We start from the raw sequence: 15,039 nt of genomic DNA on the forward strand, positions 1-15,039 counted from the left end.
TGAAAAGAGCTATGATGCGATATGAGAAAGAAATGAACTGAAAAGAGCTTTGATGCGGTATGAAAAAGATGTGATATGAAAAGAGCTCTGATATGAATTGAAAGAGCTATAATGCGAATTGAAAAAGCTATGATGCCAAATGAGATTGATGAGCCAACTGTCAAGGGGATTCACTTGAACTTATTTAATGTTGAAATTGAGTTGACAGGAAAAACACGATATCACCTTCTGGTAAGCAAACTAAAACAAAGGGAGTTTAATTGGTTGTTTTATTTCAAGTTAGCTATGTGGTGTAATAAAGCTAATTATGTTGGGATTAAATTGACTATATTCTATGCATGTTGCCTACTTATCTTGTTTGTGGCTATATTTGATATACATAAATAGATAGGGCTCGTTATTTACTTACTGAATGGCAGACTTACTCCTGTACTGACATTTTTTTAGGAGTAGACTTTAGGGTGTCTACCTGTTTAAAACTACGTCTACACGCTATACTCAGACAGGTCGGGCCAGTATGTTGTTTTCTCCTCTTTGTCAGTTACAGGACAAATCGTATTTTATTTGTATAGAGAGAACGTACGCATGGGGATTACTTGTGATGTTTGATATGTATATATGATGTTGTGGGTTGATTATGCCTGTTATGACGTTGGGTTTGTGTATGCATATTAATTAGATGATTATATCAATATTTATATATATGGATACAGGGGTTAGTATAAGTATGACATTTAGGGAAGATGTAGCCCTAATAACGATAGTGGGTGCTACAAGAATGAACAAAGTCAGCCACTGCAAGCACTTTTAGTGCTCCTGAGCCTCGATGAGTGAGGCTAAACAGGAAATGGGAAATGGTTCGGCAGTCAAAATTTAAATATGATGTTTGCATAAAACTGCCAAAGGAGATTGGAAGAGGGAGTATCGTGAACTCTTCTCCACCCAAGCCATGAAATTGTTGAGCAAACATGATTACTGTTCCCAAATGTTGAACACTTGCTCTAGAAACTCATTTCTGCAAATGGTTTTCAGAATTGCAGAATTTAAAATGAATAGAATGCTAAGATATATAGTCTCAAAGCTAGGTGATGGCTAGGCCATTATTGCAAAAGCTATAAGGCTAAGAGAACTTAGCTATTAGTATTCATGTTAAAATAGTATACAATTATGTAATCCAACATGATCAACTTTTTAATAGTCATTTGTTGGACAAAATGGACTACAAACTTCTTCGATAAAAGTTTCTTTTATTTGACAAGGAGTCTATTGATTATAAATTGTAATACTCCATAATTGGATAATGTCGCTCAAAACAAGTGACTAAACCGATAGTCCATAAGCTAGGCATGCATAAGCTAGGCCATATCCCTCTTGTTAGGATAAATAGGTTTGTAGATTCAAAAAGTCTAATAATAGATCATTTGAATTTACTAACTTGTGAGTCCTTCCTGAGAAGGAATAAAGTTGTGAAAACACTTTGTGGGACAAACAAATGCTTGTCGAACAATCTGTTGGATTGAATCCAAAATCGAGATCTATGAGCCACTAAATATGCAAATAACGGTAGAGGGTTCAAAAGTCTAAGGACTTTTGAAAAGTTTGGAGAAATTAGACTTGGAGTGGAGATCCAAACTGGTTATGGAGACACACCCTTCGATGGGATCGAGGTGGTGTTTATTTAGTAGGAGTTCTTGACATATCCAAATGAGAATGGGATTCTCATATAGTGAAGTTCTTCTTGAAGAGACGATGTTGAACTGTCTCTGGTGAGGAAGAATTCGAACCTTTATTGGACATGGATCTGGATAACTTTCGAAAACTGTCAAGTTAGAAAACATGGTGTTTTCCTAAGGTCGTAATCCAGACACCATATTTGATATGAATTGGCAAACCTATATCCTACGAAAAGGTCTTGAGTATGAGAAAAGGTCCTGCAAACGTCAACGATATTAATGGGAGGAAAATTAGACTCAGATTTTCATTTATACAGGCTCGTCTTCAAATAATGCCAACATCATTTGTAATGAAAACTTCACTGACCATATTTAAGTTCACCAAAGGACGACCAGAAACCTCCAGTTACCTGGAAGGTTCGAGTTTGTGAATCTAACTGAACAAGGAGAAACAATGTAAGACACTGTTCCGGATAGATGGCCTGCAGCCATAATATTCGCTATGGAGTTTAAACTAGGTTTGAACGCCTGTATTTCGAAGACTTCTTGTGAAAAATTCATGAGGTACATGACTCGATCAGAAGCAAGGAGGATGGTTAGTGGGAGCTCAATCCTACTACTAGTCTTTTCGATGTTAAAAACATCTTTCATCATTTTGAATGATAGAAAGATATTGTGGAACTCTAAAACAAAATTATTGTTCATAAAATTCTCCATACAGGAATTAGATTCCTGTCTAGGGTAGGCTGCCCAAGATTCAGTCGTGGTAGACTGATGAGGAGATTAGATGTTTGACATCCTCTACGTCTTTGCCGTAAGAAGCATTGGAATTCTGTTTGGTGCACTGAGCCCGATGTTGCTTATGATTTTTAAGCATAACAACGGATATCGAGTGTGCACAGAAAAGGTAATAGACAACTGTTGAAGGGCTATCTTCAATACCTAAATGAAGATTAAATAAGAACTCTTGACGCACATTAATGTTGACTTGATTCTGGAAGGCTATAGCGATAATAGCTTCCAGCATCATATGAGTAATGTTTAATCTCAAACGGAGCATACGTTCAGGCTTTAATGATGATGTGATAATTTGGAAAGATTCCAAGTGGAATACTAGAAGGAACTAAAAATGTATGACAACTTTAGAAGTTTTATTGGAAAGTGCTTAGGATTGAAAAACAACATCCGATTGTCGGGTATCTAGCATAGCCGTCTCAGTGGTCACTTAGGAGGATGAGAACTAGGCTACAACACAAACTAAAAGGCATGAGATCTCATCACAGGTCCAAAGAAAAATCTTAGACACCATCATTTGCTTGGAGCGATGATAGGAAGTTGTGATGTATAGTTTTACCGCAAAATATCGGCAGAAACTATAGTAGACCCACAAGACGTAGCCATTATCCCAAATCGCTCATAATGAGATTAGTCTGAAAAAATGAGTAATTTACTTTAAGGTTAAGTTGGAGATTGTTGAAATTAATGACTGAAAAGCTAATTGGAGTTATTTAAGTAATATTATCTCGACGAAAATGGTAAGTATTCGTCTCTAGTAATGTGTTTGTTATTCTTATCAATTAAATTAAGCACTACTTTGACGTCACAACAGATGCTCACATACCATTTAAGAAACCCATATAGTTGGGTTGTGCATTGGATGGCGGCTATGAAACCAACATTAAAAGGGTTGGTTTGAGACTTTCTGCGCGAGGACCCCAAGACTGGGCGTTGAGGACCTCGAGACTGGAAATCGAGAGTCCTACTGAGACTCACTGAGTATTGCATTCATTGGATGAGCTCCATGTTTCATCGGCGACAGATGTTGGATGCCTCTGCAATTTCAGTGGGTTAGTTGACAAGGTGGTCAACTGACTGAATTGACTTATGGGATCATCACATGGAAGCCTTGGTGGGTTGGACGGTATCACTCAAATCCCCAACTCCGATAGTATGGGAGTAGTCCTTAGACTTGAGGAATCAAGATAGTTATGTGCATACGATGACTGCATCTTGGATCTGCATGAGAGGTGATTATGTCACAAACACAATCATCAAAAGCCTTACTAAGTGCAGTCGGAGTTTGTAGCGAGGACGGTGAGTTCCAAGAAGAGGACTGTCCCCTGTGATAGAGGTATGTCCTATGCACTTGGAGATGCGCTCACACTCTATGAATCTGTGGCCATAGTCGTTGATCGAATAAGAAAAGAGGTTCCTATGTTGAGAAATTTTGTGTGACGCGATCTTATGTATTAAGCATAGATGCCTAGTCCAGAATGGGAACCGACACTTGATTTCATGCTCTAGACTAAGGCCGAGAGACGGTAGATGAAAGAACCGTACCCGTATGGATTGGAGAGCCTAAATGTTCATACGGTAATTCACCTAGTCTCTAGTGGCTTTCTTGATTACGGGTTAGTCAAGAATTATTAATTAAATTAAATTTAATTGATAACAGTGTTAGACACTAGCCCAAGTCTAGCTGAAAGATGAACCTAAAGAGTCACACAAATCACCAGAAAAGAACAGGGAAATAATTTGGAATTAATTCCACAAGAAAATGGATTACTTACAAAGATAGAGGCCCAAGAATAAATTAACGGCATTAATTTACATTGGACTTGTCCTTATTGTTTAATAAGTTTGATCTTATTAATTAATAAGTATAATTTGGGCCTATGAATTTAAGTAAATTAAATACAAGTTAGGCTATATTAAATGGATTTTTATTAAATCGAACTTAAACAAAAATTTCATTGGGCTTGTATTTTTTTAAGAATAAAATTGGCTAAGACCATTATTTTTTAGCTCATAGAAAATTCTATGGAAGAAAATAAATAGCTTGTAAATTGTAATTTTGAAAAGTGCAATTCTAGCCTTATTGGGGATCTCTATATTTGGAATAGAGAGAAATATACCTTGTAGATAAAATAATAAATTTAGAAACATTCTTAATTATCAAACAATATATATATATATATATGAAACATAATTATTTGAAAAATAATTATGATCATTATTACACAACAAAAAATTCTCCCACCTTACACCAACCAAATATGACCGCCCCTCTCTTTTGGTACCTTACACCAAGCAAAGAGAACATTGAGATCTGGCTCCAGTGTGGTATGGGCGAATTAGAGGGTTCTTAAGTTAGAGCTTTATATGACGAGCATCTCAACTGAATTAGAGGGTTCCTAAGTTGGAGTCTCTAGTGCCATGGTCACGGGCTTTCTTGAAACATCCCTTTTATCTTTTGGTTTTTAATATTCAGCATCAGCACTATTTATGTTTTATTTTATAGTACATCGAACGCTCGAGAGCTCCAAGGGTATACTCATTGGATTCATTTATTTCTGCGCTTTAAATTTTTCTTATTTTGTGTTTTTATTTATTGCTTTTGCTAGCGGGTCCCTGGGCCATACCACGTGATCCTTCATAAGGAAAAGGCCAACTATGTCTATCCACTAGTGAGAGAACAAACAAGGTGCTGATAATGTTCTGAGGGGTTCTGTTGGAACGTGAATGAGAGAGGTGTGCCGTTGGCATTGCTCACATACCTTTTCCCAGTTTATTATATCTTTCTTGAGGGTTGGCCAAAAATACCCTGCTCGTAATGTCTTATTGGCTAAAGTTATGCCACCTAAGTAAGATCCACAAGAGCCACCATGTATTTTCAGCAAAACATTTCTCTCTTCCTCCATGGACAGACATCAAAGAAAAGGGTGAGAAAAACTACGTTCATTGGTGGGTGCCGAGATCACCAAAAATAATTCCTATTACATTTGTGAAAATGGGAGTAGGGTCGATCCACAGAGATTGGTTTTAACTTGATTTCTTTGAGAAAAAGAAAATAATGGGGGGAGATTGATGATAAAAAGAAGTAATCGAAAACTAAATAAACAATTAAAATTACCTAGTGAAGATACGAGGGGGAGATTTTCCAGTTAAGGCTAGGATCATGCTTGATTTTTGTGAGTTGATCATTGATGCAAGAATAACACATGTATAAACAAATAAAATAGTTATAGTGTTGGTACGACCTAACACCTTACCTTCCCTTACCTTTTCGTCAACCAAGGTATGACCGTTGGCTAGATCTCTAATTAATAGATAACCCTGGGAACGTCCACAAGATTTAATCTATTAACAACATTAAGAATTAAAAAGGCCTTATTCTAGTCAACAAACTCCTACGAGGACAATTCATTTAAACTAGATCCTACATTCCCCATAACATAACTAATTACTATGACATAATTAATCATGCTACGTTGCTACTAAGCATTGAACTAAATAAACAATTACATAGATTTATAAAGTCCAATTAGTTAAGCAAACCTTCTTGATAATGAACAATTGGTCTATCATTCAAAAATCAGATATTTGTAATTGAAGCACAAAGAATAACATGAATATTCATTTAACAAGTGTAAAGGGCAGATTAGATCTCACAACGATTACGAATCAAGCAATTACCACACCTCAATCAGAAAATAAGGAATTTACCCGTACATATTAATGGAAGAACACACTAAAAAGTGGAATTTCATTAATTCCGATTATAAAATAAAAAAGAGAAAGGATGAACAAAGAGTTCTATAGAGTTCCAACCAATGACGAGCTCTTTCAAATGAAGAGACCCCCCTATTTATAATAAATTCTCCTACGAATCTAGACATAGGGGGGGTGGGATAAATACATAATTAACTCTAAAAAGGTAAATAAATCACAAGTGATATGTATTAAAGAATCTTTTAAACCTAAACACTTCATTCCTTTTTCTTTTGTGGAAATTACTCGTTTTCCTCCTTCACCCGAGTTGACCACTCCACTGAGCGTGGGCACGCTTAGTCAATTCTGCAAAAATTTCTTTGTAATCTCCTTTTTCCTTCTTGATGCCTTAAATTTCGATTTTAGCTTGATTTTTACCATCTTTGCCTCATATCTTCCCATTTTGCTGAATATGCAATAAAATCACATAATTACGGATGTTTTGGCATAAAAAGGAAGATTATAAAATTGTGACAATTGCAGAGTTATCAAATAGCCCCACACTTAGCTATTTGCTCTTCCTCAAGCAAAATCAAGATGCATTCAAAAATTCCCTCCAAATTTTGAACTACTCAAGACAATTTGTAATCATGTGCAAAGTAAATGACATACTTTATGAAGGAGATAATTCAACATGTATCAAACAAGTTTCCACGTGATGACCATTATCAAAACTAGTGGACTATTTTCTCTCCGCTTTCCATTCTTTCAAGTGTATATAAGGCTCAAGTGTATCTCTCGACACTTACTACGACAATGCTTCACCATAGGCTTGCCTATACACTATATCTCCACCACTTTTGAAATATGCACATATATGGATCAAAAGGTCTTTAATTTTGGTTGTAATGGTGCTTTGGTTTGGGGTAGGATAAAAGGACAATAAGGTTAAATTCCAAGAAACTAATTAGAGCACCAAAAAATTTGAGTGAACAATAATTCGAAGCTCTCAAAGTTTACTCATCTCCCTTCAAGATCTTTCGACAATTCCTTGAACTATGCCTTTCTTATTACTTTTGGAGAGTTCATACATTTTTTTTCTTTCTCTTTTTTTTTCTTTTTTTTTTTTGGTGGCAAGAAAATTGCTTTCTATTTTTTTTCCCTTTTTGCCACTTGGGTTTTCCCCTTTTTTTTCTTTTTGTTTTTTTTTTCTCCTCTCCATTTTTTTGTGGTAGGCATAGACCAAGAAAATTGAGTCCCACAAAGTAAAGAAGAACACAATTTTAGAATCCCCACACTCATTTCGAGATACATCTTTTAAGCACATAAATCGCAAAGTCGTCTAAAATTGAAAGGGTTTTATCATGCCAAAGTTTTTCCACCAAAACTTGTCAAAAAGTTTCTCTTTTCATGTAAACTTGAAAAAGAAAAAGCAAAACGTTTGGCTAGGCACAAAGAAAATTCATCTACCACCAAGCACATCAACAAAAATTATCAAGTATAAGCTCAACAACCACACCCCCACACTTAAAATTCACATTGTCCTCAATGTGGATATTGACATGCAACTCAAGGATTAAAAATTAAAATGAGAGAGAGTTTAAGGAAGCGTCCTTGAGTGCATGCCGCGAAGAGTTCATGGCGTGGGTGGGCTGGTGGCAGATGGTGGCGGCGACTTTCGGAGGAAGTATGATACGGGAATGGGGTCCTAATCTGGAGGATCTTCCTTCTTCTCGGCTCATTTTTCGGTTACTCATCCTAAATCAACTTAAGAGGAAACAAAGCAAAAAAAAAAAAAAAATAGATGAAGAATGAGAGAAAAGAAGTAGAAAAACCATGCACTGATAGTCTCGAAGACGCGAGTAACAGCAACGGCAGTCAACGACGGTGAGATAAGAATGGTGGATCAGTGAGGAAATTTGGTGGGTTAGTGAGGAAACAACAACAGTGGATCAGCAACAGTGACCGGTGAACTATCCAGATGACGATGGGGGATTCCGGTGTCGTGGAGTTGGCGAGTTTTAAACAGCGGCGACGATAAATTGAGGCTGTTTTGGAGCAGCGGCGCAGCAGCGGATCTGGGTTTTCTCCATCGGGATAGAGAAAGAACGGCGGCGTTGTGGCTGAGCGACGGCAAGAGACGAAAAGGACAGCAACGGCGATGGTGACGCACGACGGGCTATCGCAGCGGAGGGCTTTTTCAGTGAGATGTTGTCGGCCGTGAGTTGAGAGGGAGATGAAGAGTTCTTGAAGCTGCTGTGGGTGAGCTGAGAAAGAGAGAATTATCGGTCAAATAAGGAAGAAAGATGTTGACCTAATTTCTTTTTTTTATTTTAATTTTTTTTGGTTTTCTGATTTTTTTTTATAAATATAAATAAATAAAAAGGCAGGTACATGAAAATAAATGAAGTGAATAACAGTGTACGAAGTGCGACTGAGCATGGGCACGCTTAGTGGAAGCTCCAAATCTGTTTTGGTGAAGTGAGTTAAACAGTTTTGAAAGATCCATTAAGCGTGGGCACGCTAAATGAAAACATCAAATCTGTCCAGTTTGGCTTTCCAAATAGATTTAGATGCTTCATTAGGCGTGGCACGCATCTCAAAACTTAAATAAAAACACTAAAACTAAAATAAAATGAAACAAAAAAGAGAGGGATAGAAATTAATGGGTTGCCTCCCATGTAGCGTCTTTCTTTAATGTCTTTGGCTAGACATTGTTGTGCCTCAACTTGAATAAGTTGGGCACTTTAAATTCTCTTCTTCTTCATCGTAGTGCACCCAAAGATGGTGTGGACTATGGAAAACTTTGAGGTTCGTGAGAGAATTCTTCCTCGAATTTATTTTGTCGTGAAATGCTTTGTTCTTATAAGTTCTCGGACCAGAGCTACAGTTTTTATAACCATCGAATTTAGCTTTTTCCTGCAGCAATAGATCAATAAACTCTTTCAATTTGAATTTGTTGGTGCGCAATACCTTAAGGAACTTTGCATAGTGAGGTACTCTTTTGATTGCGTATTTCACATGCTCTTCGCCATCAGTTGCTACGGAATCCTGCAAAAAAGGGTCAAAAGTATCTACAAGGAAGGCGGTAGGTAAATCAGTTGGATACCTCATGGATTATGTTGAATCTTATGATTTCACCGTCGAATTCCGTGGTGAGGCTTCCACTGTGCACATCGATTTTTGTTAGAGTTTTCTTGAGGAACGGTCTGCCTAACAGGATTGATGTGGAATTGGGGGAGTTGCCCTCCCTCATATCCAACACGTAAAAGTCGGCGGGAACACCAATTCATTTACTTGTACGAGAACATCTTCCAAGACTCCTTTTGGGTAGATTACAGAGCGATCTGCAAGTTGGATCACTATCCCCATTTCTTTTAAAGGACCAACATTTAAGGACTAAAAAATGGTTAGGGGCATAACATTTATAGATGCTCCAAGATCGCACATAGCCCTCTTTATTCCTATCATACCAATTTTACAAGGTATAGATAACATACCTGTGTCCTTACATTTTGGGTGTAATTTTCGTTGGAGAATTGCAGAGACGTTCTCCCCCATACTTACTCATTCATTTCCCTTAAGTTTTCCCTTACTAGTGCACAGTTCTTTGAGGAATTTTGCATAGCGGTATTTGCTTGATGGCATCGAGTAAAGGGATGTTTGCCTCTACTTTGCGGAACGTCTCAAAAATCTCTTTTTCTTCCTCTTCCTTCTTTACATTCGTGAATCTTTCAGGGAAGGGTGGTCCGGTTACCAAAGGCTTCGAATGGTCCTCTTCGGGTTCGGATTGTTCTTGTTGGACCTCAATTTTCTTTTCCGACTATCTTCACACCGTGCCCACATTTAGTGTCGTCTTCATTCACATTTTCCTGCAATTCTTTTCCACTACGAAGCACAATAGTACTAGCATTTTGTCTAAGGCTAATGACAGATTGAGAAGGTAGCTTACCTTGAGACTCTAGCTTACCAATAGACGATGCCAGTTGACTGATTTGAGATTCTAGGTTTTGAATGCTCGTCTGGGATGTTGTTGGAACTGTTGAATGCTCGTCTGGGTTTGTTGCTTGAATTGTTGTGTGTTGGTTACTAGTGCTTTCATCATGTCTTTGAGAGATGGGCTAGGTGTGGGATTAGGCTGCGGAGGTGATCTGTATTGGCGTTTTTGAAAGTTTTGGTATTGGTTACCGTAACTCAGATTCGGATGATCCCTCCATCTAGGGTTATATGTGTTGGAGAAAGGATCATATCTTCTCTGTTGCTGTCCAGCGAATCCTCCTACAGCGTCAGCATGCTCGGTGGTTGACTATTGAAGAGTTGGGCACATGTCGGTAGCGTGCCCCGTTAAAGTGCAAATACCACACGCTTTGACTTGCTGATGATTATCTGCAACAACTTTTTCAACAATAGATGTGAGTTGATTTAAACGATCTTCAAGATTACTTACCTCGTTGCTTCTCCTTGGTGGATCATCGTATCTAACCCCAAACTGTTGCGTGTTGGACGCTATAATCAAAATCAGGCTACGCGCTTCGGTAGGGGTTTTATTGAACAATGCTCCTCCACTTGCCGCGTCTATTAGTTTCCTATCCATGCTTGATAGACCTTCGTAGAAATACTGGATCAACAAGTGGTCCGGGATCTCATGATGGGGGCAACTTTCCACTAATTGGTTGAATCTTCCCCAATATTCGGAAAGACTTTCTCCTGCGAATTGACGAATCCCGCTGATCTCCTTCCGGATTGTTGTGGCTCTTGAGGCAGGGAAATATTTCTCAAGAAACTGCCTCTTGAGATTATTCCATCTTGTAATGGATCCTGAAGGTAGAAAATACAACCAATCTTTCACTTGGTAGGTAAGATAGAAGGGGAATGCTCTCAGTTTGACTTGTTCCTCGCTTATGCCTCGTGGTCGCATTCCAGAGCATACCACATGGAATTCCTTCATATGCTTGTGTGGATCTTCACCTGCGAGGCCACGAAAAGTGGGAAGTAAATGAATTAATCCAGATTTTAGTTCAAAGTTTACCTCCAAGTTTGGGTACTCAATGCACAGTGGCTGCTGGTTCAGATCGGGCGACGTCATGTCCTTGATCGATCTTTCAAGAATCAAAGCCATTATCTCTTCTTCGGATTCGATTGGGCATTCCTCAAACTCCAAAGTTTTGTCCTTTCCGTCTTCGTAGGGAGCGGAAGTTCCTTCCGATTGTTGTTTAGTCTCCCAACAAAGTCTTCGTGCGGTCTTCTCGATTCCGGGGTCGTATACCAATTTATCTGTACGAGAAGACCTTGGCATCAATGGTAATAAAAATCATGTAACTAAAAATAAAGAAGTATACCTAAAAACACCAATCCCCAGTAACGGCGCCAAAATTTGGTGGGTGTCGAAATCACCAAAAATAATTTCTATTACACTTGTGAAAGTGGGAGTAGGGTCGATCCAGAGAGATTGGTTTTAAGTTGATTTCTTTAAGAAAAAGAAAATAATCGGGGGGAGATTGATGATAAAGAGAAGCAATCGAAAACTAAATAAACAATTAAAATTACCTGGTGAAGATACGACAGGGAGATTTTTCGGTTAAGGCTAGGATCATGCTTGATTCTTGTGAGTTGATCATTGATGCAAGAATAACACATATATAAACAAATAAAACAGTTATAGTGTTGGTACGACCTAACACTTACCTTCCCTTATCTTTTCGTCAACCAAGGTACGACCGTGGCTAGATCCATAATTAATTAGATAACCCTGAGAACGTCCACAAGATTTAATCTATTAACAGTATTAAGAATTAGAAAGGCCTGATTCTAGTCAATAAACTCCTACGAGGACAAATCGTTTAAACTAGATCATACATTCCCCATAACATAACTAATTACTATGACATAATTAATCATGCTACATTGCTACTAAGAATTGAACTAAATAAATAATTACACGGAGTTATAAAGTCTAATTAGCTAAGAAACCTTCTTGATAATGAACAATTGATCATATCATTCAAAAATCAGATGTTTGTAATTGAAGCACAGAGAATAGGGCAGATTAGATCTCACAACGATTACGAATTAAGCAATCACCATACCTCAACCAGAAAATAAGGAATTTAGCCAGACATATTAATGGAAGAACACACCAAAAAGTGGAATTCCATTAATTCTAGTTATAAAATAAAAAGAAAAGAGAAAGGATGAACAAAGAATTCTATAGAGTTCCAACCAATGACGAGCTCTTTCAAATGAAGAGACCCCCCTATTTATAATAAAAGTCTCCTACGAATCTAGACTTAGAGGGGGGGATAAATACATAATTAACTCAAAAAGGTAAACAAATCACAAGTGATATGTATTAAAGAATCCTTTCTACACCTAAACACTTCATTCCTTTTTCTTTTGAGGAAATTACTCGTTTTCCTCCTTCACCTGAGTTGACCACTCCACTGAGCGTGGGCACGCTTAGTCAATTCTGTAGAAATTTCCTTGTAATCTCCTTTTTCCTTTTTGGTGCCTTCAATTTTGATTTGAGCTTGATTTTTTCCATATTTGTCTCATATCTTCCCTTTTTTCTGAATATGCAATAAAATCATATAATTAGGGATGTTTTGGCTTAAGAAGGATGATTAAATTGTTATAAATTGTGACCATTGCAGAGTTATCATTCATATAAGGTGTCGTTAAGTAGAGCAAATATGACTGTCCTGATCTTTAAGCAGATTGCTTTCCTTTCATCAGCATGGAAAATACCTTCTATAAGGTAGTCCAGGAGGTGTTCCTCCAATCTATCTCGACCTGCAATGTAGAAATGTCAGTTTTGAGAGAAGCTTTGACTCGAATTCTTACAGTGATGCTGCGAGTGTTACAATTAACTAGGGAGCTGGCTAATTAGGCTAGATAGTTAGGTTGGGCATTTTTTGCTCGAGGAATTTGGTGGATCTGGAAGGTTTTCAACCAGTCGGTGAGTTCACCTATCTCCTGCAGGTATTCTTTCATCCTTTCGTCTTTGACCTCGTATTCTCCTTCTACTTGCTTAGGTACTAGATGGGAATCAGAGTAGGCGGTTAAGTTTGTAGCTCCTGCATCTAAAGCTCTTCTGATACCTACAATGAGGGCTTCATATTCGACCTCATTGTTCGAAGTTTTTAATTCAAATCGTAGAGCATAATCTAGCTCATCCCCCTCCGGGCTAGTGAGCACCACTCCAGCTCCGCTACTAGCAAGTGTAGAGGAGCCATCTCTATGTAGTAACAAGTTACCTTCATCTTCTTCTGTAAGTGTTGCTTCGATCAAGTATTCGACCAAAGATTGTGCTTTGATAGCCGACCTGAGTTGGTAAGAAATGTCATATCCACTAAGCTCGATAGCCTATTTAATCATTCTTCCTAAGGTTTCTACTTTGCCTAAAGTGGCCCGCAATGGGACATTAGTACGCAAAAAATAGAATGTGTTAAAAAATAAGGCCACAGTTTTTGCTGTTATAATTAAAGCGAAAGCTAATTTTTCTATGTTACGGTATTGGTGTTCGGCCCCATTTAATACCTTGCTCACGTAATATATAGGTTTTTGGCATCCTTCTTCTTTTTTGATGAGCACGGAGCTAACTGCTTGTTGACTTGTTGCCAAGTAGAGGTATAAGGTCTTGCCAGGTGTCGGTTTGGTGGGAAAGGGTGGTTGTGCTAAGTATGCTTTCAGATCTTGAAACGTCTGCTGACATTCCTCTTCCAAGACGAAGAAGTTGGTTTTTCTTAGGGCCTTAAAGAATTGTAAGCTTCATTCTGCCAATCGGGAAATGAACCTGCTCAAAGCTTCTATGCGTCCTGCTAATCTCTGTACTTCATTAGGGTTAGTAGGGGATCTCATCTCTTGGATAGTTTAAATTTTCTTGGGTTTGGCTTCTACCCCCTTTTCTATCTCCATATATCCTAAAAATTTACCACTTCTTACTCTAAAAGCGCACTTGGCTTTATTGAGCTTCATGTGATACTTCCTCAGCATGTCAAATATCTATGCTAAATCAAAAAGGTGTTGGTCTATCTACCTTCTTTTTACCAACATGTCATCAACCTATACTTCCGTGTTCATCCTAGCTGTTCTCGGAATATGCAGTCCACAAGGCGTTGATACGTAATCACTTGCATTTTTAAGTCAGAAGGCATATGAACATAACAATAGGTTCCCCCAGATGTGATGAAGCTAACTCGCTTCTGGTCATCGAGATTAAGCATTATTTGATGGTAACCCTACGAAGCATCCGTTAGAATCAATATTTCATGATTAGAGGTGGAATCCACTAGCTGGTGTATACGAGGTAAGGGATAGAAATCTTTAGGGCATGCTTTATTAATGTCTCGAAAGTCACTACACATACGCAATTTGTTACCTAGTTTAGGCTCTAGCATGATGTGGGACAACCACTCTGGAAACTGGATTTCCTTTATGTGTTCTGCTGATAACTTTTACTTACCTCATCCTCTATGATTTTATCCTTTTCAGGTCCGAAATGCCTCTTCTTCTGCTTTACCGGGGGGAAGGCTGGATCTGTATTCACACTATGTATAATTATGCTAGGGTCAATACCTACTAGGTCGCTAGATGTCCAAGCAAAAACATCAGCATTCTTTTGAAGAATGGTGGTTAAATATCTTGCTAGTGTATGGCTCAGCTGGGGGCCTATTTTGGTAATTTTGTCCGACTCTCCTGGCACCAGCTAGATGTTTAATAACTCCTCTGCTGGCTGGACACAAGCGGGGACCACACCTATTTGATCCTCCTGCTGGGCGGAGCTCCTACTGTTTTCTTTGCTGTGAGTATCCACCTCTATCTTGTTGTTGCTACTTTTTATTACCTCTACATAGCACTTCTATGTTGTGTACTGGTT

Source organism: Sesamum indicum, linkage group LG6, assembly GCF_000512975.1.
Source record: "Sesamum indicum cultivar Zhongzhi No. 13 linkage group LG6, S_indicum_v1.0, whole genome shotgun sequence".
In the NCBI taxonomy this organism is placed as follows: Eukaryota; Viridiplantae; Streptophyta; class Magnoliopsida; order Lamiales; family Pedaliaceae; genus Sesamum; species Sesamum indicum.